We start from the raw sequence: 6430 nt of genomic DNA, 5'->3' as shown, positions 1-6430 counted from the left end.
AAAACACACACATATTAAAGTAAGAGTTGCAGTGCAGAGTTTCAAAAGAGAATATAAAATTTAAAAAGTCAAAAGCCTTTTAGTCAAAGGCGGCAGTGAACAGGTGAGTCTTTAACCTTGACTTACAAGAACTCAGACTCTCAGCAGACCTCAGTCAGATAAAGAAATTAGAAAGAAAAAGATGACTAATTATAAATACAACCATTGTTATACATGAAGTTGTGACAGGATTTCAAAGACATTTGAATACATTTCAGAGGTTTATTGGAGGAGATAAAGCTCCAGGTGAGGGCAGTGACAGTAGTTTTGGTGTGAATGTGGGTAAAGGGGGCTGGGTGTTGGGGACCTTCTCTGTCATTTAAAGAACTGAAGGAACCTGCTCCACAGAGACTGATCCTTCAGGTTTTCTGTGAATATGCCTCAGAGCCAGATGAGTCCCTCTCTGTGTCCTCTCCTGCAGAGCCTTTCAGAGGCCGGTTTCTCCTTCCAGCTGCACATCTCATTATTTCGGTCCTCCAGCACCTGGCTCACTGCTGCTTTCATCTGGGTTGTTTCTGCTTTCTGCTCGGCCAGCAGACGTGAACCTGTCATCCTGCCACTCAGAAGCCCAGTCCTCCAGCTCCTTGTACACCTGAGCCAGCAGAGCTTGTAGCTTTGTGTTGTCCCCTGTCTTTGGAACTAGCTTCCAGTTGTTTTATCCTCTGGGGAGCATTTGGTTCAGCTTTGTCTCCTGGTTACCGTGGGCAACCTGCCAGAGTCACTGCTCTTTCTGGGGCGAGGGCATACTGGTCTCAGTTGAGCTGCAGACTGAGGTTTCTCCTGATACAGTAGCTCTTATGGCTGCATGTTGACTGCCACCAGGGCATATTGTGTTTGTTGTTGATTTTTATGTCACAAATGTTCTATAGCAACAGTACCCAAGACACATTCTTCCTCAGGGACGATAAAGTTTACTTTAAGTATAGGTTTCTGCCTCGATAGACGGGGGTTTCTCCTCCTTGGCTGATGTGCCGCTGGATCCACCACCTGATGAACAGTCCTCTCTCCTTTATCTTTGTAAACATTAAACACTGTATCTGTATTCCATCTTTACATTCACATGCTCCAACATTCTCCGTGGAGCCTCTTGATCCCAGCTGCCCGATGGCTGGGCGAGAACATGCCTACCAGACAAATGAACCTCCTCTCTAGAAGGTAAGGGAAACAAAAACTCCAGTCCATCCACTAATCTAACCTGTTGGCTAGCTGATGAGAGAGAAGTGGGTGCTGAGAGTCACCATTGCTGTACTGTAAAAAAAAAAAAAAAAAAAAAAAAAAAAAAAAAAAAAGACTGTAGAATTAACACCAAGAAGTTGTAAAATTGCAACATAAAAAACTGTAAGTGGCAATACAATGCAAAGTTGTTTATTTGAAAAGATTTTTGTGTTAACGATTTAATCAAATATAGCTGTAGTTCTTACAGGAAGAGTATGTGAACAAAACCAGATTTGTATGTAGAATTATGTATTTCTATTGTTTTTAGAAAATAAAACTGTAAATTGAAAAACAATGTGGTGCCGTTTAAATTGCAAGACCATGATGTTGAAATAACGGCCTTTTTTTTTTTTTTTAAATAAAAAAGTTATTAAAAAAAAAAAAAAAAGAAACATTTAACTACTGAACATTTTAAAGTTGGAAATGAATGGGTTGGTAGAGTTGGTAGAGTGGCTCATCCAATAACCAAAGGGTTGGTGGTTTGAATCCTGGCTCCGACTGTCCATATGTCAAAGTGTCCATGGAAGACACTGAATCCTAAACTGGTCCCAGTTGGACCTGGTGGATTTGGAAAGTGCTTTGGACACCATGAGGGTGTATAATATGTGTTAAATAAGTGCAGTCCATTTACCATTGTTAAATCTACATGTTTAAAATGTTAAATCTACATGTTACTCCGTAAATATGTTCACAGTTGGATGTGTTTTTTTTTACAGTATTGTTCTGGTAACCACAGCTGCCAGTTTTTCTTCCGTAAAAACAACAAACAACAGGTTTTTTTTTACAGGGTGACGATAGTCCACGACTGGTTCTGAGAGGACATGGACGTCACAGCAGCCTGTGGTTCAGCTTCTTGAATGGATCAGTGTCCTCCTTATCTTCTGCAGCAGGCTGTGGCTCTTCCAGTTCCTTCTCTGGCCGACAGTTTCCTACCTGCATGGATGACTGTAGGAAACAGCACAGACCTGCAGTAGTACAGAGAACCCAATATCTGTATTTTTATTTGAATAAAGTGTAAATGGATGTGTCACAGTTTTACATGATTACATTACCAAAGTTATGTGTTGCTGTAACCATCCGCCTGTAAAAAAAAAAAAAATACAATTTTCATCTCTTTTCCCACATCCAGATGTTAATTTGTGGTGTGGGTAACGAAAGGGGATCTGAGGTGGAATCTTGAGATTAACTGAAGCAATCAGACAAATGTAGGGGAGTCAAAAGTACTATTCATGCCTCTGAGATGTAGTGGAGTACATGGATAAAGCTGCAAAATCAAGAGCATGTACCTCAAAAGTGTACATTTATTATACAATAATTACAGAGAAATTCCACAGCCTGAATTACTACAGATTTAGTAAACCCTTCAAAATAGTTCATCCCATTATTCCACTGAAAACAGACTCCATAAGAACACATTCAGCTCCATCAACACAGTCAATAACTTGACTGGGGTCAAAACAATAGAGGAAACCAACTGTCATTATTTTGACTTCACAGCTGCTGAATCATTATTGCTGACTGGGTTAAGTCGTTGAAATCCCCTGCGTCTGTGACTGGTTGACAGCTCTCCACTGATTCAGTCTGAAACTCATTCATTTTGTTGCTTCAGAGACGTCTTTTGCAACTCAAATGCGTTTTGATAAATCACCCACTCAGACAATGGGATAATAAGTAAAGCCGAGGCTACAGATCAATTGAACTATTGTCTGTTTATCTTATTAAATGTGATGTTTGTTAGAAGCAGCACATTAAATAGGTGCCACAGGCAGGTAATATTTTATATCTTTTTATTTTAACCCTTTCACGCACAGTGGTAACTCCAGTGGACAGTTATTCTACATCTGTTCTCTTGTATACTCATGAATTTTATTGTTTTAGTTCCGTATCAGCCAACACAGTGGACGCCTATGCATCATCCCATACATTGTTAATCATACCATTACTGCAACTTTGCTGTTCTTGATAAATCTGATCTGCAGTAACATGTTTGAGTGTAAATCAATTGCTTGTTATTGTTAATAGACTGTAATTAACCATTTTTCTTAAACAAAAGTTTTTTTTTTGCATATTATGTCCATAAAGTGAGTAATAACTAATATTAGAGTATGTTAAAATGTGACAAAACACCAGATTAACAGCTTTAAAAAAAAAAAAAATTTCATACTTTTCACACAGTGTATCAATAAATACATGTTTCTTTGCTTCAAAAATTAAATGCATGATGTCCAGTTGAGTGGATATTTTTGCAACTCCATGAAAAATAGGTTCATAAAAAAATTTCAATCGCATTGTTTTTTTTATGCCTAAAGAGGAATAAAAACACTAAGGAAAAATATCTTCATTAGGGTCAAAAAACAGTACTCAAAATCTCTCTGACGGGACATTTTAGAGATAATTTGACCCACATTTTTACTTTTAAATTCATTTTTGCTTTAGTTGGACCATAAGGGATTATCCAAAACAAGGAGCTACTTTATATTGAAATAAACGTTAGAATGGCAATCAATTAAAATTTGCTCTCTGAATGACATTACTGCGTTTTGACCCATTAAGGTTCTCAAAATTCATGCATGAAAAGGTTAATATCAATATCAGACTCCATCATGTATCTAGAAGCACAGGTTCCAGTACATATGATGTAATAATTACCAAAATTAACAAAAAGGACAAAAGAAAAATCCTCTGATGACTGTTCAGATTGGAATGAATGGACTTTTCAAGGAACATCAGAAGTAGCTTGTAACATGACGCCAGCATGAAACCTTAATCCTACCAGCAGAGGAAATAAGGGAAAGAAATTTGATGCTTTAAGAGCTTCCCTGCACCCTGATGGGATTTGGATTTAGCTTTGCTTTTTAAATCTGTGACAGGACCTGCAGCAGGGTGGTTGGTGGAGACTATCACAGCTTTGAGCCTTTAACTATTTGCACATTAACATAAAATAAGTGCAATTACACAAAAGTGAAAGGTAAATGTGCATCCAGTCCAACACCTCAGGGGCCACATGGGTCTTCAGTGGAGCCAGATGATTGAGTAGCACATGTTCACCGGTCTGTCCTCCCCTGACTGTGAAAACACATTCACAGAATATAATAATGAGTCAAAGGACGACTTTATATCTTTAGAAATAGCCCCTATATTACATCATGCAGTTTCCTTTCACGACATAATGACTTGTGGGGTTTGCAGATGAGCATGTTTAGTTGTACAAACGTTGTCTTAAGTGCATGTGGGTGGTCTCGCATGAATGCTTTAAAGGTTCAATATGGAGCATACACAATGGGAAGAAATGCGTTTGTTTTCACGGAGCATGAATGGATCATTACGGATCTTAAACAATTAGCATCTACTCGACCTGTGCCTGGATTTCTATGTTGAAAATTCACACATTATTTTTTTCTCATTAACTCTTACACTGGTAGTGCCTCTTTTTTGCTCCTCTACAGCAGGAACAGTGTGTTATAATATCTATCACTGGCTGGGAAATTGCTGTCCATGATTATACACAAACAACCAGCTCCTGGAACAGCAACATATAGACTTACAAATGTGCTCAAATGTTACATATTGGACATTTAAAAGACATTTTTATCTCATCTCATTTTTCCTTAACTTGCATTAATGCAACACGTTTATTATGCTCTTAACTTTTAGAACGTAGGATCTACTGTTTATTTTTACTAATCATACACACACTGTGTTTTCAGTCTCATAAATGAGGTCACTTTGGAAAATTTGCTAATTTCACCTAAATTTAATCTGAAGTTTTATAGGTTTAGACTGAAGTTGACTTGACAGCATTAGTTTCCATGGTGACTCACTGTTGTGTCAGTGTGATTTATATGGATAATACTAGAGCAGCAGCTATTGATAATTTGTGTAATTGATTAAACTATTGATTATTTTCCTTGAGTTGATTCAATAAAATGTATTTGTGAATAGGCAAAAAAGAGTAAAAATGTGAAACAGACATGTCTGAAAATGATGAACGACTTTATTATTATAAAATATATTACAATATAATATTCTATTCTATTCTATTCTATTCTATTAAAACTTTATTTTGGAACCAGTTGAAACAACCACAAAAAAATTTTAAAGTCAAAGGATAGACATATTTCTATATGTATATAGAAATAACACCAATAACAACAATATAAAAGTAAAAATATCTATAGACATAATCAACAAACTAGTCAAATGACATCTATGAACAATATGTGCACTGCAGTCTTCAACACATTTGTATCTAATTTACAAACAACAGATCATACTAACTTACAACTAAAAAAAAAAAAATATATATATATATATATATATATATATATATATATATATATAAATAAAAAAAAAAATATATACATATATATATATATATATATATATATATATATATATATATATATATATATATATATATATATATATATATATACATATGTTTGTGTGAAAACTTGAAAGTTTAAGGGAGTAAGTGATGGATCCAATGAAGAAAAGTGAGCATATAGACACTTTCTCATGTTCTCATTTGTGTTGATCTTGGCGTCATGTGCATCACAGTAACCATCAGTGTGAAACACAACAATGGAACCAATGCTTAACAGCAGCAAAATTAAAGAAACTTCGAAATTAGGAAAATTGTAATAAATTTTTTTTTTTAATTGATTCAAGACGATTAATTGATTAATAATTTCAGCTCTAGATAATGCAATTCCATAATATTGTTACATTTGCTTCATTTTCAATGCAGTGTCACATATTCACCATGTTAAAGTTAAGACATTTTATTTGCTTATGTAATCACGACCAGAGGTAAGAAGCATTCTGATATTAACTCTGAAATTATATGTAATTTGAACTTTCATTCAGTCATTTATTTATAATGGTTTTGACTTGCACAAAGTCACATTTCATTAAAGTCATGTTTATTTTAAGTGTATTAGAATAAACATAGTGGAACTAGTCTTAAAAATAACAGGTATGTGTGGTACTGGGGGGAAAAGGGGCAGAGCTGGTCTTTGCACAACTTTGCACTGATTCTTTTGAAGGGGTGGTCCGGGTGTAATGGGGTGGTCCGGGGTGGTCCGGGTGTAATGGGGGTGGTCCGGGTGTAATGAGGGAGGCTGCTCCTGTGTTCAGCAGCTCATAGCTTTGTCAAACATTGTGTGTGATGAAC

The sequence above is a fragment of the Sphaeramia orbicularis genome, chromosome 3, assembly GCF_902148855.1.
Source record: "Sphaeramia orbicularis chromosome 3, fSphaOr1.1, whole genome shotgun sequence".
NCBI lineage: Eukaryota > Metazoa > Chordata > Actinopteri > Kurtiformes > Apogonidae > Sphaeramia > Sphaeramia orbicularis.
This window is presented reverse-complemented; position numbering follows the sequence as displayed.